Source organism: Oncorhynchus masou, chromosome 13 (assembly GCF_036934945.1).
Source record: "Oncorhynchus masou masou isolate Uvic2021 chromosome 13, UVic_Omas_1.1, whole genome shotgun sequence".
NCBI classification, from domain to species: domain Eukaryota; kingdom Metazoa; phylum Chordata; class Actinopteri; order Salmoniformes; family Salmonidae; genus Oncorhynchus; species Oncorhynchus masou.
The window spans coordinates 22,829,676-22,855,420 of record NC_088224.1 but is presented as its reverse complement, the minus strand read 5'-3'; the positions used below and the strand labels follow the sequence as shown (position 1 = coordinate 22,855,420).

The window sequence follows — 25,745 nt, the reverse complement described above, 5'->3', positions numbered from 1 at the left end:
CTGCTTCTATCTTTCTTTCTTCCTGCTTCTCTCCATCTTTATATCTCTATATACTGCCTCTCTCTGTCTCTCCCTCTATCTCTCCCTCTCTCTCTCTCTCTCTCTGTCTCTCTCTCTCTGTCTCTCTCCCTCTCTCTGTCTCTCTCTCTCTCTCTCTCTCTCTCTCTCCCTGTCTCTCTCTCTCTCTCCCTCCCTCTCTCTCTCTCTCTCTCTCTCTCTCTTCCTCTCTCTTTTCCTAATGCTCCAGAGAAACCATTCCAATGCACTTGAAACACCGGTCTCAACATCTATCTGACCCCAATAAACAGAATGAACTATGAGTCAACCGATCTGATGGAGAAATCATGGAAATAACATCCCCGGCGTCAGCAGAATCTTTACTTTGATGTGGGTGTTTGTTCTAATGTGTTTGTGTGTGTGTGCCTGTGGGTGTGAAGCAGTACAGACATAAACACTACCGTATCAACATGCAAACGGCATACTACTGGCCTGGGCTGTAGACATAAACCCAGTGGGTTGTTAAGCTGAAATAAATCTCTCAGTCCTTCAGTCTTGTCCTCATCACGAACCCTTCTGTTAGCCTGTGTACTCTCTGTGTACTATGACACTATCCTCCTCCTGCTCCCATTCACCAACTCCCTAATCCACTACAACCTACTACTCACAGAGAGAGAGAGAGAGAGAGAGAGAGAGAGAGAGAGAGAGAGAGAAAGAGAGAGAGAGAGAGGGAGTGTGTTTCTGTGTGTGTGTCTGGGATTACAAAGGGAGAGGAATGGACGGGCAAAGCATTGCTAAATCCCTCTATTGCTCTATAATCCTATAGGCTTGAGTACACAAATACACAAACACAAACAGAAGCACAAACAAATCCACACACACACACACACAAGTAACAAATTCACATGCACGCACGCACGCACGCACACACACACACACACACACACACACACACACACACTCACACATTCACAGAATCATTCAAGGACACATTCATACAGAAACAATCCACTGATATCCCAACAATGACAATAATACAAACCAACTAAAAAATGATTTTGATTTTGTTGATGACTCTTCTGCCTCCCGAGGGAGTTTTCAGCTGTTATTGTGACTGTTGCAAACATTCCACCTCAGGACAAGAACAATAACAAGCTGACACTTAACAAACTACACGAGGTGATAACCAAGCAGGAAAACATCCAGTGGCTGCTTTTCTGGTTGCCGGAGATTTTATTTCCACGTCACTAGGACATGATGCCCAACTTCCATCAAAACGTCTCCCTCGCCACTAGGGATGATATAGTCCTGGACCACTTTTATTCTATCCACAAGCAAGCATACAAGGCTCTCCCTCGTACGCCATTAGGCAAATCAGATCATGACTCCGTACTCCTGCTTCCTGTTTACAAGCAGAAGCTCAAACAGGAAATACCCATGACTCGCTCCGGTGAGAAATGGTCACCAGAATCAGAGATTATTCTACAGGACTGCTTTAATAGCGCTGATTGAATATGTTTCAGGACTCAGATGATAACATCAACAAGATAACCACCTCTGTCAGTGGCTTCATTAGGAAATGCAAGGTTCCGCGCTTCCCCAATCAGAAGCCCTGGACACTGAGATTGGCGCTAACCTTAAGGATAGGGCTGCAGCACACAGGGCTATCGCAGACAACCCTGAGGCTACACTGAGGACAGTAACAACTACAATAAGTCCCACTATGTCCTCCGAAAAGTCATCAAATGAGCAAAAGGATAATATGTGACCCGATTCAGGAAACTAGGCATATGCCGCAAGTTACGACTTCACAGGAGAGCCGCTTGACCCAGAAAATATAAAAAACTATCGGCCTATATCGAATCTTCCATTCCTCTCAAAAATTTTAGAAAAGGCTGTTTGCGCAGCAACTCACTGCCTTCCTGAAGACAAACAATGTATACGAAATGCTTCAGTCTGGTTTTAGACCCCGTCATAGCACTGAGATGGCACTTGTGAAGGTGGTAAATGACATCTTAATGGCATCGGACCGAGGCTCTGCATCTGTCCTCGTGCTCCTAGACCTTAGTGCTGCTTTTGATACCATCGATCACCACATTCTTTTGGAGAGATTGGAAACCCAAATTGGTCTACACGGACAAGTTCTGGCCTGGTTTAGATCTTATCTGTCGGAAAGATATCAATTTGTCTCTGTGAATGGTTTGTGCTCTGACAAATCAATTGTAAATTTCGGTGTTCCTCAAGGTTCCGTTTTAGGACCACTATTGTTTTCACTATATATTTTACCTCTTGGGGATGTTATTCGAAAACACAATGTTAACTTTCACTGCTATGCGGATAACACACAGCTGTACATTTCAATGAAACATGGTGAAGCACCAAAATTGCCCTTGCTAGAAGCATGTGTTTCAGACATAAGGAAGTGGATGGCTGCACACTTTCTACTTTTAAACTCGGACAAAACAGAGATGCTTGTTCTAAGTCCCAAGAAACAAAGAGATCTTCTGTTGAATCTGACAATTAATCTTAATGGTTGTACAGTCGTCTCAAATAAAACTGTGAAGGACCTCGGCGTTACTCTGGACCCTGATCTCTCTTTTGAAGAACATATCAAGACCATTTCAAGGACAGCGTTTTTCCATCGACGTAACATTGCAAAAATCATAAACTTTCTGTCCAAAAATGATGCAGAAAAATTAATCCATGCTTTTGTTACTTCTAGGTTAGACTACTGCAATGCTCTACTTTCCAGCTACCCGGATAAAGCACTAAATAAACTTCAGTTAGTGGTAAATAAGGCTGCTAGAATCCTGACTAGAATGATTTTTTTTTATCATATTACTCCAGTGCTAGCCTCTCTACACTGGCTTCCTGTCATAGCAAGGGCTGATTTCAAGGTTTTACTGCTAACCTACAAAGCATTACATGGGCTTGCTCCTACCTATCTCTCTGATTTGGTCCTGCCGTACATACCTACACGTACGCTACGGTCACAAGACGCAGGCCTCCTAATTGTCCCTAGAATTTCTAAACAAACAGCTGGAGGCAGGGCTTTCTCCTATAGAGCTCCATTTTTATGGAATGGTCTGCCTACCCATGTGAGAGACGCAAACTCGGTCTCAACCTTTAAGTCTTTACTGAAGACTCATCTCTTCAGTGGGTCATATGATTGAGTGAAGTCTGGCCCAGGAGTGGGAAGGTGAACAGAAAGGCTCTGGAGCAACGAACCGCCCTTGCTGTCTCTGCCTGGCCGGTTCCCCTCTTTCCACTGGGATTCTCTGCCTCTAACCCTATTACAGGGGCTGAGTCACTGGCTTACTGGGGCTCTCTCATGCCGTCCCTGGAAGGGGTGCGTCACCTGAGTAGGTTGATTCACTGATGTGGTCATCCTGTCTGGGTTGGCGCCCCCCCCTTGGGTTTTGCCGTGGCGGAGATCTTTGTGGGCTATACTCAGCCTTGTCTCAGGATGGTAAGTTGGTGGTTGAAGATATCCCTCTAGTGGTGTGGGGGCTGTGCTTTGGTAAAGTGGGTGGGGTTATATCCTTCCTGTTTGGCCCTGTCTGGGGGTGTCCTCGGTTGGGGCCACAGTGTCTCCTGACCCCTCCTGTCTCAGCCTCCAGTATTTATGCTGCAGTAGTTTATGTGTCGGGGGGCTAGGGTCAGTTTGTTATATCTGGAGTACTTCTCCTGTCCTATTTGGTGTCCTGTGTGAATTTAAGTGTGCGTTCTCTAATTCTCTCCTTCTCTCTTTCTTTCTCTCTCTCAGAGGACCTGAGCCCTAGGACCATGCCCCAGGACTACCTGACATGATGACTCCTTGCTGTCCCCAGTCCACCTGGCCGTGCTGCTGCTCCAATTTCAACTGTTCTGCCTTATTATTATTCGACCATGCTGGTAATTTATGAACATTTGAACATCTTGGCCATGTTCTGTTATAATCTCCACCCGGCACAGCCAGAAGAGGACTGGCCACCCCACATATGCTCTCTCTAATTCTCTCTTTATTTCTCTCTCTCGGAGGACCTGAGCCCTAGAACCATGCCCCAGGACTACCTGACATGATGACTCCTTGCTGTCCCCAGTCCACCTGACCGTGCTGCTGCTCCATTTTCAACTGTTCTGCCTTATTATTATTCGACCATGCTGGTCATTTATGAACATTTGAACATCTTGGCCATGTTCTATTATAATCTCCACCCGGCACAGCCAGAAGAGGACTGGCCACCCCACATAGCTTGGTTCCTCTCTAGGTTTCTTCCTAGGTTTTGGCCTTTCTAGGGAGTTTTTCCTAGCCACCGTGCTTCTACACCTGCATTGCTTGCTGTTTGGGGTTTTAGGCTGGGTTTCTGCACAGCACTTTGAGATATCAGCTGATGTACGAAGGGCTATTGAAATACATTTGATTTGATTTGAACGTACATTTAAAAAAAATCTAAATGCATTTTTGGGCAGAAATGCCTTTTCGAACATGTGAACTTTCATATGCCTTAATAACAAACGTGTATGCCATCTTTAATACGAATAAAAAATGTAAATTACGAGCCTTGTTGGTTAAGCCACAGAAAAAGCTAGCAACCTTCCCACTAGCCATGATTGGCTGAGATAATGAGTGGACTGGATATGCTGAGAGAGGAGTTCGGATTGGTCTGCCATATTGAAGGTGTCTGTCTATTTGAACTCCTCAGTCTGTGTTGGTAATCCTGTCGAATGCGGCTTAAAAAAATGTATTATGTAGTGGAGCTGCATAAGTGTTGCTCTCCATTTTCTGGAGGGTCAAGTTTTGAAATCAGTGGAATTAGAGTATGATGGCTAAAGAGATGGAAAAAACACCTGTCTCTGGGTTACATCTTCAAACTAAGGGCACCAGTGGTATGGCATTTCTGACAGTTATTATTTGTTTCCCGGAGCCGTTTGCTTTTCTAATTGGAGCCTAATGTTAGCTAACGTTGGTTGGTTAGCTCCCAGCACTGTGGCATTGTTACCACTTTGTTCATTGTTATTTAACTAGCTAACGTTGTCTGGCTGGCGTTACGTGACGTGTGTGATCTTAAACGTTGTTTACCTAGCTAGGTACATTGTTTACCCAGATAGCTAGCTATATGTCTTAAACTAAAGTGTACTGTTAGCTAGCTAGCTAACGTTAGCTGGCTGGCTCCCTAGCGGACGTTATTATTAGTTTCTAGTTAGAGTTTAATGTTAGGCAGTGTTGTCACTTTGTTCATTGTTGGTTAACTAGCTAATGTTATCTGTCTGGCTCGTTAGCTAACGTTACGTGACGTGTGTACAAAATCCTTTGAATATGGCCGGTGTCAGTAAATGTCTGCAAAAAAAGCGTAATGAAATTGTTGCCAGCAGAGCTGGTTAGGCTGTTTTCATGTTATCCAGGTAAACAGGTAAAGGTAAACAAATCATCGGCCAGAGTGTAAAGTGTGTGTGTGTGCTCACCCGTATGTGTGAGGCAAAGTGATTCAGCAGGCCTAGCTCTGTCATGTAAAGGTCAACAGGCCCTTAAGGTCACTCTGTCAAAATATGAATATATGAATAAAAGGTCCTAATTAGTTTAAAGTAAACACCACAACCTTGTAAAGCAGTTAGACTGTTATTATTATGGTCTGTGTCCCAAATGGCACCCTGCTCCCTAAAGTGTTCTGATTTTCACTTGGGCCCATAGGGTGCACTAGGGAGTATAGTGCCGTTTGGGACATAGCCATGACTTTCTGTTCTTAGGACTGAATTGGGTCGTCAAATTAGCTCAGAAGTTTACGCTTGTTAGCAACTCTGCATCAGTGAGCTAGGCTCGCGTGACGAGTACTTTGCCCAAGATCTGAGTTCTAGGTGAAAAAAATGAACAAGGTGAAATAAATTCAAATTACTATTTATAATATGAACGTGCTCATCTAAACTGATCAAATAACAACCTTCCATCTCGGTGTGTGTTTTGTGAAACATGGGCAACAAAAGCAAAATGTGTCTCAAAACTGGGGCACACACACATACACCCACTCTCTCTCTTCACTCGCACACAGGGCCACGCTTTCTGGTTTGGTGTTGGACAACCATGCGTCCACACGCACAAACACACACTGTCTGGCCAATCATCATCTACACATCATGTACATCATGTTCTGTACAGGTGATTGTGCCTGTTATTTTGCTGCTACCGTATAATGGACAGAAAAGTGGGTCTATTGTGAACGGAACTATTGAAACTAGTGCATCCAATGTGCTCTCCGTATAACATAGCATCTAATGTAAGTCTTTTGTAAGGCCTAATCACCCCCATACTGCACACTGTTAACTACTGCTTCACATGTTACCAATCCACTGCCCTCCTTCTAGACACAAACATATTGTCTCGAGGCACGGCGGCCATTTTAAAGGGCAGTAATGATTTATTTGTGACAGATCAAACGTTTAGACAGACTTCAGCTAATAAACAAGCACACATGCACGTACGCACGCACGCAAGCACACACTGCCCCCGCCCTCTACCCTGGACGACAGCTCTATAAACCGACCGTCATCTGATACCATGGGAACCAGAGGACCTGTCCCAGGGAGAGGGAGAGAGCAGCCTGCACACTGAGACGTGCAGTACACACACACACACACACACACACACACACACACACACACACACACACACACACACACACACACACACACACACACACACACACACACGCACACACACACACACACACACACACACACTGTGCACTCTCTCACACACAAACACATACTCACTAACCAACGCAAACACCTGTAAAAAACAGGGCCTGCACAGACCCATGGGGTACAGAGTCTAGGAAAGTCAGGGAGGGAAATCACACATTCAGAGAACTGAACAGTAAGAACCATACATTTACTTAACACAACTAGCCCGCAGTTGTAATTTACAGGCCATTTAACTATTTAACTATGTAGCAGAATGATGATGACATCATGTTAGAATGTTATCAGATGTGGATATGAATGAACTTAATGGAGATTCAGCATCCCTACACTAGTTACTGAGGTCCCTTTGAGCCAGGTGACGTTGTCAAGGTAGGTGACAGGTCCTCTAAGGTGACGTAGGTGTCATCCGGTCCCCTCAACATATGTATCAATCCCAGTTGCCCAGTCACTTTCCTGAGTAATCTCGTGAGCCTTCTTTGAAATCTCCTGCTAGCTATCTTAGAATGTATTAATGGTTGTTAAGAGAGACAATTTCCTTAGTAACCATCCAAGCATAGAGTGGGGTGATGAGAGTACACTCCAGATAGAAGTTGCCCTTCCCGAAACCATATCTTAATTAAAGGTCCAATGTAGACATTTTTATCTAAATATCAAATCATTACTAGGTAACAATTAAGTACCTTACTGTGATTTTCAATTAAAAACATTTAAAAAATGAATACAAAAAAAGCTTCTTAGCAGAGAAATTTCTCAAGCCATCATTTTTCTAGGACTGTCTGGGAGGGGGGTTAGAGTAGAGAGGGGAAAACTGAAAATGTGCTGTTATTGACAAAGAGGTTTGGAACTCTCTTTATTATCGCTCTTTTAACTCATTCCCCATCCTGGTGATGTCACCAGGCAGGCCAAAACTCCCTCCCACCAAAACAGGCTAACATTTCAGGTGGTCTTTTCAAACAGCTCTTATATTAAAAGGGCATTAACATAATTTTCAAAATGCCACATTATTTTAATCCATCCTCATAGTGTGGATATACTATATTTATACAGTACCAGTCAAACGTTTGGACACACCTACTCATTCAAGGGTTTTTCTTTATTTTTTACAATTTTCTACATTTTTACTATTTTCATCAAACTATGAAATAACACATATGGAATCATGTAGTAACCAAAAAAGTGTTAAACAAATGAAAATATTTTTTTTATATTTTAGATTCTTCAAAATAGCCACAGGATGTCAAATATAAAATATATTTTGATTTGTATAACACTTTTTTGGTTACTATAGGACAATGACCCAACACACCTCCAGGCTGTGTAAGGGCTATTTGACCAAGAAGGAGAGTGATGGAGTACTGCATCAGATGACCTAGCCTCCACTATTTTTATTTCACTTTTTTATTTTAGCTTTATTTAACTAGGCAAGTCAGTTAAGAACAAATTATTTTACGGCCAATTTCAATCACCCGAACTCAACCCAATTAAGATGGTTTGGGAGGAGTTGGACCGCAGAGTGAAGGAAAAGCAGCTAACAAGTGCTCAGCATATGTTGTAACTCCTTCAAGACAGTTGGAAAAGTATCCAGGTGAAGCTGGTTGAGAGAATGCAAAGAGTGCCAAGAGTGTGCAAAGCTCTCATCAAGGCAAAGCGCTACTTTGAAGAATCTAAAATCTAAAATCTATTTTGATTTGTTTAACACTTTTTTGGTTACTACATGATTCCATGTCTTATTTCATAGTGTTGATGTCTTCACTAGAAAATAGTAAAAACCCTTGAATGAGTGTCCAAACATTTGACTGGTACTGTATATATAAAACACAGGAAAATCACGCTGCTGACTGCACTGAGCCTTTAACCATTAGGAAGACAAACCCAACACTGACCTTAAATCAGTTTCAAGGAACAACTTCATGCTACTCTGGGAAAGTACATTCCACCTCCATAGCCTGAGATCTCACACCATTAACCCACCCTCCTCTCCCCTGAAAAATGATAAAATAGAGATAGGCAGCCTTTGAAATATTCAACTCTAACCTGGCCTCTATGTATTTCAGGAAAAGTCTCTTCACTCCTGTCTGAAAGCACAGCTTTAAGAGAGGGAAAGAGGGATGGTATGAGAGAGGGATGGAGGGATGTCACGTAAGAGAGAGTGCCAGGAAAAACAACTACTTTTCCTTCCCAAAACACACCAAAAAGAAAGACAAGTGGGTGTTAGAATAAAGCCCAAAACTAGTTCTGAGACTTTGATATGCTGAGGCTATTTGTCAACCAATCAGATCCAAGGTTTGTGGAGTTTCGGAAAAGTCACATGGGTGAGATACTGTAATTCTGCAAGAACGTGTGTGGTATGTGTGTGTATGCGTGCATGTGTGTGAGAGTGAAAGAGAGAGGTAGCGAGAGAGATGAGAGTGTGTGTGTATGTGTGAATGAATGTGTGTACGTGTTTGTGTCTGTTTGTGTGTATTTGTGTAAATATGATTTTGTGCAGATTTGAAGCCATAACATCAGCGGTTTACAAACTAGGGGTTGCGACTGGCTGACATGAAAATGGGGAATTCTCTAAATCCTGGTAAAAAAATATATATAATAACAATTCTAGTATAATATCATCTTTGTCTCTCAAAAACATTGTAATGTGGTTAACCTTAAAAATCTTATTGAAAATTATTAAAATATAAAAGTAAAAATTAAACTAGAGAGCACCCTGGGATTGTGGGAAAAGGCCACATTCCCACAATGAATGGTGAGGCCTGCAACGCTATCAAACCACACACTATTGCCGAGACTTGATGTGTGGGGATGCTCACATCAACACCTCTGTCAGATAACACTGTGAAACTAAGAATTGATGCTATAACTAGCAATCTAGCGGAAACTGACTGAACGACTCAAAAACTCCCCATAGTATGTTCTCCAAAGGGATGTTAGCTGTGAGGGCCGTGATGCCCATGCATAGACTTTTGTTCGCTACTTGTTGGGGGATGCAACTCACAAGGACAAATCATTCTGTGTCACGATTCGCCATGTTCACTGTGCTGTGTGGCTTTATTGACGAAAAACAGATTCAATGGGATCGAATGGTAGGATTTTGCACAGATGGGGCTCTATCTATCACGGGACGGCTGGCAGGCCTCTGCACTCTAGTTATGAATGCCATATGGATGCATTGCATTATACACCCACTGAGCTATAATGGATACACCGAAAGCAACTGGTGCCAAAAGAGCTGGGAGCAAAACTCAGAGATACGCAGCAGGTAACTTCAATTGGAAACTATATACATTGCGCACACCTGTTGAAAAAAACTATGTGGGATGAGAGCATGACAATGTTCTATTTCACACTGAGGCCTGGTGGTTATCGAATGGGAGTGTTGGAAATATTTTGTGCATTGAGAGGAACCGTTGTCATTCGTAATGGATGTAAAAAACAGACTCTGTTGACTTTGAAAATAAAATGTGTCTCCTTGCCTATGTAACATACATATTTAGGAAACTGAGAGAACTGAACGCAAGCATGCAGAGGAAATACAACAACAATTATACAGATGAGTGACCGAATCATCAAAACGCATTCACGGGTCACTATGGAGGAGTTTTGGTTCCTGACTCAAAGGGAATACCCTGCCATCTCCCTCCGAGCATTACAACTCATGGTACACTGATTCAGTGCTCTCGTCTGCATTAAAAACAAATATCGGTCCAAGTTGAATGTGAAAGAAGAGATGAGGTGTGCACTGTCGACCACGCCCCCTGACTTTGAGAAGCTCTGACAGGACATGCATCAAGCCACACCCATCTCATTAGTGGAGGTGAGATAAGAGAAATTGAGAAATAATCAGTAGGCCTAATATTTGAATCTGTAAAATAATTTTCCTGTTTGCAGGCATTTAACACCATTCTGCATTTTCCCATCTATTTTCCCATCATCAATCGGTTAAATAACATTGTTCAAATGTTTTCATTCAGTTACAAATGTAACATTCTTGGGTGAGCCCCATATGCGAGCACACTGTGGCCGCTTTGCAGTTACAATGTAACCTGGCTGTGTATGTATGATTAGTATCTTGATAAAACAAACAGCTCTGCTTGGCTTGGTAAGTCATATTGACAAAATCAGCAATTTATACCCTCTTTGCATCAAATATTTATGCTGCTGAGACAAGTTCATTTTAAACATTTTCATGGTGACAGTGCTTCAAACACCGGTGCCAAAACAAGTCCATGTTGGAGGAAAAGTGGCACGATCAATTAATGTTTTTGCTGAGAATAACACTTTTGTTATTCCTCATACTTCATTAATATTCTGTTTCTTCACGATTTCTTGTAAAAATACGGTGCCTTCAGAAAGTATTCAGACCTCTTGAGTTTTTCCAAATATTGTTACATTAGAGCCTTACTCTAAAATGGATTAAATAATTTTTCCCCCTCATCAATCTACACACAATACCCCATAATGACAAAGAAAAAACTGTTTTTAGATTTTTTTTTGCGGAAAGAAATATCACATTTACATAAACATTCAGACCCTTTACTCAGTACATTGTTGAAGCACATTTAGCAGTGATTACAGCCTCTAGTCTTCTTGGGTATGATGCTACAAGCTTGGCACACCTGTATTTGGGGAGTTTCTCCCATTCTTTTTTGTAGATCCTCTCAAGCTCTGTCAGGATGGATGGGGATCGTCGCTGCACAGCTATTTTCAGGTCTCTCCAGAGATGTTTGATCGGGTTCAAGTCCAGGCTCTGGCTGGGCCACTCAAAGACATTCAGACACTTGCCCCAAAACCAATCCTGCGTTGTCTTGGCTGTGTGCTTAGGGTCGTTGTCCTGTTGGAAGGTGAACCTTTGCCCCAGTCTGAGGTCCTGAGGGCTCTGGAGCAGGTTTTCATCAAGGATATCTCTGTACTTTGCTCCGTTTATCTTTCCCTAGATCCTGACTAATGTCCCAGTCCCTGCCTCTGAAAAACATCCCCACAGCATGATGCTGCCACCACAATGCTTCACCATAGAGATGGTGCCAGGTTTCCTCCAGACGTGACGCTTGGCATTCAGGCCAAAGAGTTCAATCTTGGTTTCATCAGACCAGAGAATCTTGTTTCTCATGGTCTGAGAGTCTTTAGGTGCCTTTTGGCAAACTCCAGGTGGGCCGCCATGTGCCTTTTACTGAGGAGTGGCTTCCATCTGGCCAGTCTACCATAAAGGCCTGATTGATGGAGTGCTGCAGAGATGGTTGTCCTTCTCGAAGATTGTCCTATCTCTCTGTTAGAGTGACCATTGGGTTCTTGGTCACCTCCCCGATTTCTCAGTTTGTCAGGGTGGACAGCTCTAGGAAGAGTCTTGGTGGTTCCAAACATCTTGCATTGAAAATGATGGAGGCCACCGTGTTCTTGGGGACCTTCAATGCTGCAGACATGTTTTGGTACCCTTCCCCAGATCTGTGCCTCGACACAATCCTGTCTCGGAGCTATACGAACAATTAATTTGACCTCATGGCTTGTTTCTTTTTCTCTGACATTCACTATACACTGTGGGACCTTATAAAGACAGGTGTGTGCCTTTCCAATTTACCACAGGTGGACTCCAATCAAGTTGTAGAAACATCTCAAAGATGATCAATGGAAATAAGGTGCAGCTGAGCTCAATTTCGAGTCTCATAGCAAAGGCTCTGAATACTTATGTAAATAAGGTATTTACAGTTGAAGTCGGAAGTTTACATACACTTAGGTTGGAGTCATTAAAACTCGTTTTTTCAACCACTCCACACATTTCTTGTTAACAAACTATAGTTTTGGCAAATCGGTTAGGAAATCTACTTTGTGCATGACACAAGTCATTCTTCCAAAAATTGTTTACAGACAGATTATTTCACTTATCATTCACTGTATCACAATTCCAGTGGGTTAGAAGTTTACAAACACCAAGTTGACTGTGCCTTTAAACGGTTGGACAATTCCAGAATGATGTAGTGGCTTTAGAAGCTTCTGATAGGCTAATTGACATAATTGTACCTGTGGATGTATTTCAAGGCCTATCTTCAAACTCAGTGCCTCTTTGCTTGACATCATGGGAAAATCAAAAGAAATCAGACAAGACCTCAGAAAAAGAATTGTAGACCTCCACATGTCTGGTTCATCATTGTGAGCGCAACATAGCTTCTGCGTGTAAATCAGCTAGAAAGATGTGTCGGCATCGAGTAATTGTCTCTGGCCCCCTCCCAGTTAGGGGGAGTGATGAGCTCTACAGCAGAGTCTCACAACTCAATCGCTGGTTGAAAACTGTTTTCTGCCCCTCACAAAAGATAGCATTTGTAGATAATTGGCCCTCTTTCTGGGACTCACCCACAAACAGGACCAAGCCTGACCTGCTGAGGAGTGACGGACTCCATCTTAGCTGGAGGGGCAGCATCATGTTGTCTGGGTGCTTTGCTACAGGAGGGACTGGTGCACTTCACAAAATAGATGGCATCATGAAGAGGAAAAATATGTCGATATATTGAAGCAACATCTCAAGACATCATTCAGGAAGTTAAAGCTTGGTTGCAAATGGGTCTTCCAAATGGACAATGACCGCAAGCATACTTCCAAAGTTGTGGCAAAATGGCTTAAGGACAACAAAGTCAAGGTATTGGAGTGGCCATCACAAAGTCCTGACCTCAATTCTATAGAAAATCTGTGGACAGAACTGAAAAAGCATGTGCGAACAAGAGGCCTACAAACCTGACTCAGTTACACCAGCTCTGTCAGGAGAAATGGACCAAAATTCACCCAAATTATTGTGGGAAGCTTGTGGAAGCATACCTGAAACGTTTGACCCAAGTTAAACAATTTAAAGGCAATGCTACCAAATACTAATTGAGTGTATGTAAACTTCTGACCCACTGGGAATGTGATGAAAGAAGTAAAAGCTGAAATAAATCACTCTCTCTACTATTATTCTGACATTTCACATTCTTAAAATAAAGTGGTGATACTAACTGACCTAAGACAGGGAATTTTTACTAGGATTAAATGTCAGGAATTGTGAAAAACTAAGTTTAAATGTACTTGGCTCAGATGTATGTAAACATCCGACTTCAACTGTATTCTTTTTAATAAATTTGCAAACATTTCTAAAAACCTGTTTTCGCTTTGTCATTATGGGGTATTGTTTGTAGATTAATGAGGAAAACGATTATTTAATCTATTTTAGAATGAGGCTGTGACATAACAAAAGGAGGAAAAAGGCAAGAGGTCTGAAAACTCTCCGAATGCGCTGTATGTAGCCTACTCACTGTGGTTGTTGTTCAAAATGACCATTTAAAAGTAATTGGAAAATTATTGAAAGTAGCCTAGTCCTGTAACTACAGGCTACAGATCTGTTAAAATGTAAAACCATTTTATTTTCTCTCATCTTGAAAAGGAAAGATTCTCAAGGTTGGACACAGTAGAATGATTTTAGCTCAACACGTGGTTTTAAGAACCAAAACGCAATCACATTATGTATGCAGTACTGTTATTTGTTTGTGTTTAAGTAGTCTTTATGAAGTAAATGGTTGGAGGACCCTGCTCTAGCATAAACCGTTCAAATGTTCAAACCTCAGCTACATTTCATTATTTCTATTGCAGATTCAGAGCCGGAATTTATGGAGATATGTATATAGTGAGGGAAAAAAGTATTTGATCCCCTGCTGATTTTGAATGTTTGCCCACTGACAAACATATTATCAGTCTATCATTTTAATGGTAGGTATATTTGAACAGTGAGAGACAGAATAACAAACAATTCCAAACTCTCCACCATGGCCAAGACCAAAGAGCTCTCCAAGGATGTCAGGGACAAGATTGTAGACCTACACAAGGCTGGAATGGGCTACAAGACCATCGCCAAGCAGCTTGGTGAGAAGGTGATAACAGTTGGTGTGAATATTCGCAAATGGAAGAAACACAAAAGAACTGTCAATCTCCCTCGGCCTGGGGCTCCATGCAAGATCTCACCTCGTGGAGTTGCAATGATCATGAGAACAGTGAAGAATCAGCTCAGAACTACACAGGATCTTGTCAATCTCAAGGCAGCTGGGAACATAGTCACCAAGAAAACAATTGGTAACACACTACACCATGAAGGACTGAAATCCTGCAGCGCCCTCAAGGTCCCCCTACTCAAGAAAGCACATATACATGCCCGTCTGAAGTTTGCCAATGAACATCTGAATGATTCAGAGGACTGGGTGAAAGTGTTGTGGTCAGATGAGACCAAAATGGAGCTCTTTGGCATCAACTCAACTTGCTGTGTTTGAAGGAGGAGGAATGCTGCCTATGACCCCAAGAACACCATCCCCACCGTCAAACATGGAGGTGGAAACATTATGCTTTGGGGGTGTTTTTCTGCTAAGGAGACAAGAAAACTTCACCGCATCAAAGGGACGATGGACGGGGCCATGTACCGCCAAATCTTGGGTGAGAACCTCCTTCCCTCAGCCAGGGCATTGAAAATGGTTCGTGGATGGGTATTCCAGCATGACAATGACCCAAAAAACATGGCCAAGGCAGCAAAGGAGTGGCTCAAGAAAAAGCAGGTCTGGAGTGGCCGAGCCAGTCTCCAGACCTTAATCCCATAGAAAATCTGTGGAGGGAGCTGAAGGTTCGAGTGGCCAAACGTCACCCTCAAAACCTTAATGACTTGGAGAAGATCTGCCAAGAGGAGTGGGACAAAATCCCTCCTGAGATGTGTGCAAACCTGGTGGCCAACTACAAGAAACATCTGACCTCTGTGATTGCCAACAAGGGTTTTGCCACCAAGTACTATGTCATGTAAGTAATCCTTCTCCCCCCCCCCTTAAATGATTTAGATGCACTATTGTAAGTGGCTGTTCCACTGGATGTCAGAAGGTGAATTCACCAATTTGTAAGTCGCTCTGGATAAGAGCGTCTGCTAAATGACTTAAATGTAATGTAAATATATGTTATTTCCCTCATTAAAATGCAAATCAATTTATAACATTTTTGACATGTGTTTTTCTAGATTTTGTTGTTGTTATGTTATGTTGTTATAAACGTACAAAATCAGCAGGGGATCAAATACTTTGTTCCCCCACTGTAGCTGCTCATCCCCCCAAAAAACATTTTATTGATAATGACACATGAATAATACAGTGCAATATAATTTTTTATGCTAACATGATCAATTACCAAATATAAATGCAAAAACGTTTCAAGTTAAACAGTTGCATTTTCAAGTTGTCAGTTCTTGTTCAATGGCCTCCAGATAACACTGCCATTTTTTAATTGTACTACATTATTGTGATCCCATTATTTGTGACAAAAAGAAGACGAAAACACAATGTGCAATTTAACTATGCTTTTTCTTAACCTACCAAATGCAAAATTCAAATACTTATTTCATTTGTTGAATTGCAGGAAAATGTTTTTTGAAATGCAAAATTGTTATGGTCCCCGAGACTCCCCGCCACAAGCGCCCATGGCGCTGACCCAACCTTTGCCTCAGAAATATGTACTATAGACTAGCTTATGTAATATATTGTAGAGCAGCAGTAGCAGTAGTATTCAGACCAGGGTTGAAGTAGCGTTTGTTTACTTTCAAATACTTAGAGTGTTCCGTTGAACCGACTGGAGTGACATAAAGACAGGGTTTGCACTTTTGGGACAATTCCATTGGTTCCTGTGCACCAGGCAAGCTCAATCAAGTGCAGTAAATAGAATTTGAAAAGTCTGGTAGCAATAATGCAGGCATGCAGTGTGCTCACCTTGTGCTGGCATTCACAAAGACACTGTGGAAGGAGGAGGAGGAGGATACTGGTTGGCTGGCTCTTTGGCCCACATCAGGTACAACTACAGAGAGATATATTACCTGATAAAAGCTAAGCAGACAACCTCCTCTGGCAATTGATAAAGGCTTTGATTCAGTGCCTCTGTGTGTGTACTGGGGGGGAGTGTGTAGGTGGAGAGGGATCGGATGGGAGTGTAAGTGTGTGTGTGTGTGTGTATGTGTGTGTACGACACAGAGAAACACACTGTTGCTAAGGACCCCGGGGCGCAGTGTTGTACGAGAAGCCTCTACGTACTAGGCAGCCACTACAGCACTTTATCTGGCGCTGTGTGTGTGTGTGTTTGTGTGTGTGTGTGTGTGTGTAAGGACACTAGCGCTATTCTTGGCTGGACGGGGGAAGTCTTGGCTCATGGGCGCATGGGAAAAGTGCTCTTGGCAGACGGAGCCGAGGCATTCCATTATGCCGTCCTCTGAAAGCGCACACACACACACACACACACACACACACACACACACACACACACACACACACACACACACACACACACACACACACACACACACACACACACACACACACACACACACCTCCACCACCATCACACACACACACCACCACCATCACACACACACCGCCATCACACACACACACACTTTATCCTGCAAGCTTAGCACTGAGTTGCAGAGTCGCTGAAGGAGGGACAGACTCTGCAGAGAGAGACAAAATCATAGAGCCTTTAAAAGGGGACACCAGGGGCCTGTTGTAGCACTAGATAACTAGTCCCTATTCACACATGACAGGGCCATAGGGCTGAACATCAGTTGACCGTTAACTGTTACTGACATGACTGCATTGTCATAGCTCAATGGAACATTTGAGTGTCATTTGTGTTTAGATGATGAATTGCACTTATTGTGATAAAAGTGTCTCTGTGTGAAGTACAGAGGAGGATGAAAGCACTAACTCAGAATCAAATAGGCACACACACGACCGGCGAGCGGGGACTGGGGCCGCACGTCTTTCATCAGGATCCTGTGCTGACAGACTGAGCTTAGCACCAAGCTGGGGGAAAACACTTTAGTCAGAGCTCTGTCTGGCCTGAACAGGCCACAGAATATGGTACAGCACACCATGTCCCCATCAAAACAACTTTTCAACATCTTTAACCATTTGGCTCAAAGGATTTTCATAAGAACTTGAAAACTCCAATTCCCATCAGCAGTCATAGGGACTAAGTCCCTATCTTTCAGGTTTTACCTGAGCTAAAACAAGAGATGGGTTATAGTGTGCCTGTTATCAGAATCCATGGGAGACAGAGGGAAAGAGGAAGAGGGGGAGGAAGAAGGGGAAGGGGGAAGGAGGGAAGGGGGAAGGAAGAGAGGGAAGGCAGAAGAGAGGGAAGGCAAAAGAGAGGGAAGGGGGAAGGAAGAGAGGGAAGGGGGAAGGAAGAGAGGGAAGGGAGGAAAGCAGGAAGGGGAGGAGGAAGAGAGGGAAGGGAATAGAGGGAAGGGGAGGAGGAAGAGAGGGAAGGGAATAGAGGGAAGGGGAGGAGGGAAAGAGGGAAGGGGGAAGGAAGAGAGGGAAGGCAGAAGAGAGGGAAGGGAGGAAAGCAGGAAGGGGAGGAGGAAGAGAGGGAAGGGAATAGAGGGAAGGGGAGGAGGAAGAGAGGGAAGGAAATAGAGGGAAGGGGAGGAGGGAAAGAGGGAAGGGGGAAGGAAGAGAGGGAAGGCAGAAGAGAGGGAAGGGAGGAAAGAGGGAAGGGGAGGAGGAAGAGAGGGAAGGGGAGGAGGAAGAGGGAAGGGAATAGAGGGAAGGGGAAGGGAAAGAGGGAAGGGGGAAGGAAGAGAGGGAAGGCAGAAGAGAGGGAAGGGAGGAAAGAGGGAAGGGGAGGAGGAAGAGAGGGAAGGGGAGGAGGAAGAGAGGGAAGGGGAGGAGGAAGAGAGGGAAGGGAATAGAGGGAAGGGGAGGAGGGAAAGAGGGAAGGGGGAAGGAAGAGAGGGAAGGCAGAAAAGAGGGAAGGGAGGAAGAGAGGGAAGGGGAGGAGGAGAGTGAAGGGAAGGAGGAAGAGAGGGAAGGGTATAGAGGGAAGGGGAGGAGGGAAAGAGGGAAGGGGGAAGGAAGAGAGGGAAGGCAGAAGAGAGGGAAGGGAGGAAAGAGGGAAGGGGAGGAGGAAGAGAGGGAAGGGGAGGAGGAAGAGAGGGAAGGGGAGGAGGAAGAGAGGGAAGGGAATAGAGGGAAGGGGAGGAGGGAAAGAGGGAAGGGGGAAGGAAGAGAGGGAAGGCAGAAAAGAGGGAAGGGAGGAAGAGAGGGAAGGGGAGGAGGAGGAGAGTGAAGGGAAGGAGGAAGAGAGGGAAGGGTATAGAGGGAAGGGGAGGAGGGAAAGAGGGAAGGGGGAAGGAGGGGGGAGGGGTAAGAAGGAAGAGAGGGAAGGGAGGAAAGCGGGAAGGGGAGGAGGAAGAGAGGGAAGGGAATAGAGGGAAGGGGAGGAGGGAAAGAGGGAAGGGGGAAGGAAGAGAGGGAAGGGAGGAAAGCGGGAAGGGGAGGAGGAAGAGAGGGAAGGGAATAGAGGGAAGGGGAGCAGGGAAGGGGGAAGGAAGGGGGGGAGGGGTAAGAAGGAAGAGAGGGAAGGGGAAAGGAGGGAAGGGGAGCAGGGAAAGAGGGAAGAAGAAGAGAAGGAAGGGGTGGGGAGGGAAGGAGGAAGAGAGGGAAGGATAGGGAAGGGAAGAAGGAAGAGAGGGAAGGGGTCGGGAGGGAGGTAAGGAGGAAGAGAGGGAAGGGGTCGGGAGGGAGGGAAGGGGGAGGGAGGGAAGGAGGAAGAGAGGGAAGGGGTCGGGAGGGAAGGAGGAAGAGAGGGAAGGGGGAATGAGGGAAGGGAAGAAGGAAGAGAGGGAAGAGGGAAGGAGGGAAGGGAAGGAGGAAGAGAGGGAAGGGGGAATGAGGGAAGGGAAGAAGGAAGAGAGGGAAGAGGGAAGGAGGGAAGGGAAGAAGGAAGAGAGGGAAGGGGAAAGGAGTGAAGGGAAGGAGGAAGAGAGGGAAGAGGGAAGGAGGGAAGGGAAGGAGGAAGAGAGGGAAGGGGAAAGGAGTGAAGGGAAAGGAAGGAGGAAGAGAGGGAAGAGGGAAGGAGGGAAGGGATAGAGGAAGAGGGGTAAGGGTGAAGGAGAGAAGGGAAGGAGGGGGGTGGTCAGTGTAGTGTGAAAGCCCAGCAGGACAGGAACAGACAGCCTTATAGGAGAGAGGGAGGGACAGAGAGAGGGAGGACCATATAAATAGAATTACAGACATCCTTAATTTGATTCCCTGTGGGACTAGCAGGGGGTCTGCAGTAAAACTCTCCCCAATTCCAGTCACCCCAGGGGGGATAAGAGTGACGTGTCTGCTGGGGGGTGGAGGGATCTACCTTCCCTGCTGGTAGTACAGGCTGGAGTACCAGGTATAAACAGAAGGGAGCGACAATGTTCCTAAATCTTGTCAACAAAAACACAGTGGCAGAGAGCAGAGTATGCACACACACGAAAGCACCACAAAGAATGCATAGAAACAGTGAAACATAGAGGACCATATAATGGTGAATGAACTAATAGATACAAAAATATATTTCCAGTACCAGTCAAAGGTTTAGACACACACACACACACACACACACACACACACACACACACACACACACACACACACACACACACAGACACACACACACACACACACACACACACACACACACACACACACACACACACACAGAATCTTAAATATAAAATATTTATAAAAACACTTTTTTAGTTACTACATGATTCTATATGTGTTATTTCATAGTTTTAATGTCTTCACTATTATTCTACAATGTATAAAATAGTAGAACTGAAGAAAAGCCCTTGAATGAGGAGGTGTGTCCTAACTGTTGACTGGTACCGGGTATTTCAGGATGACTCTTTCATCATAGTGCTTTAGGCATCTGTGAAGGTAGAATGACTGAGATGAATCACTAACCCTGTGAATCAAGCCCTTCTGGAGTTTTAATTCATCGTTTGTGGGGTGCTTATTTTTGTCCTGTTACACCCCTGGGGCTGTTTCTTATAGTGTGTAATGGTAATGTGTCTCTTGCTAATCCCAACTCCCCCTGCACCCCCTGCGCCTATTCATTCAGCCTGATTTAACCAATAATATAGAGAATCTCTACCCATTAAAAGACACTCGGGAACCATTGGGGTCTCACCGACACTGTCTGAAACACATTAGCTCCACATTTATCATACATGGGACATAACCATTACCATACATTACCTATGAACTAATCACATTGCTGCTAAGTACTGTCCTATATCACCTCGTGAGGATGTCCTCTCTCCTGTCCATGGTCATGTTCATCTTTGCTACTGTTGTACATTTGGATTGACTGTACAGCATATCTGTATAATATCTATATGCTGTCTATAGGTCAATGTAGTGAAGGGGTTAACAATTTCTTCTTTGATCTGTAGGGTATGACCGAGCTGAACATGCATAGTCTGAAGCTTACGTAACCAAGTTAATAGATTGTGTGACTTTCAGAAGGATGCATGTATTTTTCTCCCAGCATCATTTTATGAGGTGTTTTTCTTTCATAGCTCTCCCAGGAGAGACCTTTTCTCCCAGGAGAGACCTCTTCTCCCAGGAGAGACCTCTTCTCCCAGGAGAGACCTCTTCTCCCAGGAGAGACCTCTTCTCCCAGGAGAGACCTTTTCTCCCAGGAGAGACCTTTTCTCCCAGGAGAGACCTTTTCTCCCAGGAGAGACCTCTTCTCCCAGGAGAGACCTTTTCTCCCAGGAGAGACCTCTTCTCCCAGGAGAGACCTCTTCTCCCAGGAGAGACCTTTTCTCCCAGGAGAGACCTCTTCTCCCAGGAGAGACCTTTTCTCCCAGGAGAGACCTCTTCTCCCAGGAGAGACCTTTTCTCCCAGGAGAGACCTTTTCTCCCAGGAGAGACCTCTTCTCCCAGGAGAGACCTTTTCTCCCAGGAGAGACCTTTTCTCCCAGGAGAGACCTCTTCTCCCAGGAGAGACCTTTTCTCCCAGGAGAGACCTCTTCTCCCAGGAGAGACCTCTTCTCCCAGGAGAGACCTTTTCTCCCAGGAGAGACCTTTTCTCCCAGGAGAGACCTTTTCTCCCAGGAGAGACCTTTTCACCAATTTGTAAGTCGCTCTGGATAAGAGCGTCTGCTAAATGACTTAAATGTAAATGTAATGTTCTCCCAGGAGAGACCTTTTCTCCCAGGAGAGACCTTTTCTCACAGGAGAGACCTCTTCTCCCAGGAGAGACCTTTTCTCACAGGAGAGACCTTTTCTCACAGGAGAGACCTCTTCTCCCAGGAGAGACCTTTTCTCACAGGAGAGACCTTTTCTCCCAGGAGAGACCTCTTCTCCCAGGAGAGACCTTTTCTCCCAGGAGAGACCTCTTCTCCCAGGAGAGACCTTTTCTCCCAGGAGAGACCTCTTCTCCCAGGAGAGACCTTTTCTCCCAGGAGAGACCTTTTCTCCCAGGAGAGACCTTTTCACCAATTTGTAAGTCGCTCTGGATAAGAGCGTCTGCTAAATGACTTAAATGTAAATGTAATGTTCTCCCAGGAGAGACCTTTTCTCACAGGAGAGACCTCTTCTCCCAGGAGAGACCTCTTCTCCCAGGAGAGACCTTTTCTCCCAGGAGAGACCTCTTCTCCCAGGAGAGACCTCTTCTCACAGGAGAGACCTTTTCTCCCAGGAGAGACCTCTTCTCCCAGGAGAGACCTTTTCTCCCAGGAGAGACCTTTTCTCACAGGAAGAACTCAGGTAAATCTATTTTCCTGGAGGTGTGTGTGTCTGTGTGTCTGGAGTTGTGCTGCTTCACTAGGGAGAGCCCCCGTGGTGTTTACTAAACAATATACAACCGCTCTGTTGTTAGGCAGATTCCCTATTCCCTTTCCTCCAATCAGAGACTAGGAAACACAGGGGAAAGAGAGGGAGCCACTCCAGTGAGCCGAGCATACAGTAGCTGTAGCTAGCAGACAGACACACACACATACACGCACACACATGCACACACACGCATACACTCACACACACAGAAACAAACACACTGTGCGAAATCAGCCCACAGTACAGGATGTCCACTGACTGACTCCTCTCCCACTTCACTCATATTAAAATCAAATACACATCAATATACAAGGAGATGCTAGCAGAGTGAAGCTGCCTGGTCTGGTCTAGTCTGGTCTGGTCTGGTCTAGTTTGATCTGGTCTGGTCTAGTCTCGTCTGGTCTGGTCTAGTTTGATCTGGTCTGGTCTAGTGTGGTCTGGTCTGCTCTAGTCTGGTCTGGTCTGGTCTGGTCTAGTGTGGTCTAGTCTGGTCTGGTCTGGTCTAGTCTGGTCTGGTCTAGTCTTGTCTGGTCTGGTCTGGTCTAGTGTGGTCTAGTGTGGTCTGGTGTAGTCTAGTCTGGTCTGGTCTTGTGTGGTCTAGTCTGGTCTGGTCTAGTCTGGTCTGGTCTAGTCTAGTCTGGTCTGGTCTGGTCTAGTTTGGTCTGGTCTGGTCTAGTCTGGTCTGGTCTAGTGTGGTGATGTCAGAAGGTGAATTCACCAATTTGTAAGTCGCTCTGGATAAGAGCGTCTGCTAAATGACTTAAATGTAATGTAAATGTCTAGTCTGGTCTGGTCTAGTCTGGTCTGGTCTGGTCTAGTGTGGTCTGGTCTAGTGTGGTCTGGTCTGGTCTAGTCTGGTCTAGTCTAGTCTAGTCTGGTCTGGTATGCGGTGAGACAGGTTAATTTGAACTGTTAATAAAGCTACTCCAGGTTAAATGAATCAACAGACACATTGACTGTATGACTGTATGACAACCTGACTGTGTCAAAATAAAACGCACACACACACACACACACACACACACACACACACACACACACACACACACACACACACACACACACACACACACACACACACACACACACACACACACACACACACACACACACACACTCATACAAACACACAGTAAAAGCGCACTGTGTCAAATTAAACCGTAAACAGGAAGGAGAGAAGAGGAAAAAGCCTCCCCTTGAGACCCCATCCTGATGCTTGTTGTCTACTACAGAGGATGCTACATCTCTCTCCGCTTGAGTGACAAAAATAACTGCTAGAATAGAAACAATGTTTGCCTACATTCACTCTGACCTAAAACATGACGTAACCAGCCCAGTCCCCAAACTGATTTTGTCTCTTGACTGTGGATATCACAGCATTGATGGAGGTATATTAAAGACACATAGCAACAACGGTCCCACGACTCAGATGCCACATTCACGACACATATGCAGGCAGAAACCGATGTGTTCATTCAATGATAGGGGAGGGGGTGAGGAGGGTTTTAGGGTGCTTCTACCTCATTCAGTGGAGCTCCTCTGATCCCTCCTGTGTGTCAACGGGTGGTACAGCCCATGGAGGGATCCTCCAGTCAGAACGAAGCACTACTTCCTCCTCAGCACCAACTGAGGAGAGAGAGACAGGTAAAGACACTAGCTGAGGAGAGAGAGACATGTATAGACATCATGTGAGGACAGAGAGACAGGTAGACATTAGCTGAGGACAGAGAGACAGGTAGACACTAGCTGAGGAGAGAGAGAGAGGTAGACACTAACTGAGGAGAGAGAGACAGGTAGACACTAGCTGAGGAGAGAGAGACAGGTAGACACTAGCTGAGGAGAGAGAGACAGGTAGACAATAGTGGAAGAGAGAGAGACAGGTAGACACTAGCTGAGGAGAGACAGACAGGTAGACATTAGTGGAAGAGAGAGAGACATGTAGACACTAGCTGAGGAGAGAGAGACATGTAGACAATAGTTGAGGAGAGACAGGTAGACACTAGTTGAGGAGAGAGAGACAGGTAGACACTAGCTGAGGAGAGAGACAGGTAGACACTAGCTGAGGAGAGAGAGACATGTAGTCACAGGTCAGAAGCTGTGAAAAGAGGCAGCCATTGACATGGTTTCATCAATTTCAGTGCAAATGAAAACTGTACAATTTCACATGATAATCTCACTGTATTTCCATGAACAGAAACGCAGAAGTACTACAAAATGTGCACATACCCACAAACATCCCCCCCTCCAACACACACATCAGATTCAATTTAGAGACTCAGGGCTGTGATGTAGAGTACAGAACACACAGACAGACTAACTGACACACGGATAGAAATACAGACAGACAGACAGACAGACAGACAGACAGGCAGGCAGGCAGGCAGGCAGGCAGGCAGGCAGACAGACAGACAGACAGACAGACAGACAGACAGACAGACAGACAGACAGACAGGCAGGCAGACAGACAGACAGACCAACTGACAAACAGGTTAACTAACTGACAGACAGACAGACAGACAGACAGACAGACAAACAGACAGACAGATAGAACTACAGAAAGGCAGACAGGCAGAGTAACTGACAGACAGACAGACAAGACAGACAAGACAGACAGACAGACAGACAGACAGACAGACAGACAGACAGACAGACAGCTAATCTCCAGCCTACTCTCATACTGCTGTTGTGTATCTGGGCTGCAGTATTATAGTACATCCTCCCTAGACATCCTATTGGCCTCACAATCAGAGAGAGGGAGACAGGGAGAGAGAGACATACAGTCAGTTAGTCAGTTAGCCAGTCAGTCAGTTAGCCAGTCAGTCAGTCCGGTTAGCCAGTCAGTCCAGTCAGTCAGTTAGCCAGTCAGTCAATTAGCCAGTCAGTCAATTAGTGAGTCAGTCAGTTAGCCAGTCAGTCAGTCAGACAATCAGTCAGTCAGTCAGCCAGGCAGCCAGTTAGCCAGTAAATTATCCAGTCAGTCAGTTAGCTAGCCAGTGAGTCAATCAGTCAGTTATTCAGTCACTCACTCAGACAGTTAGCCAGACAGTCAGTCAGTTAGCCAGTCAGTCAGTCAGTTAGTTCGTCAGCCAGTCAGTCAGTCAGTCAGTTAGCCAGTCGGTCAGTCAGCCAATCATACAATCAGTTAACCAATCAGTTAGCCAGTCAGTAAGTTAGCAAGCCAGTCAATTACCCAGTCAGCCAATTAGTCAGTCAGTCAGTTAGCCAGTCAGTTAGCCAGTCAGTCCAATCACTTAGTCAGTTAGCCAGTCAGTCAGGCAGTTAGCCAAACAGTCAGTCTATTAGTCAGTCAGTTAGCCAGTCAGTCAATTAGCCAGTTAGTCAGTCAGCCAATCATACAGTCATTTAGCCAATCAGTCAATTAGTTAGCCAGTCAGTCAGTTAGCCAGTCAGTTAGTTAGTCAGTCAGTTATCCAGCCA

General features: G+C 44.9%; 1 pseudogene; it reads right to left on the bottom strand.

Moving 5' to 3' along the window:
* The window catches only part of LOC135551912 (ataxin-1-like), a 211,189-nt pseudogene that overhangs the window by 50,095 nt on the left and 135,349 nt on the right, over window positions 1-25,745 (bottom strand).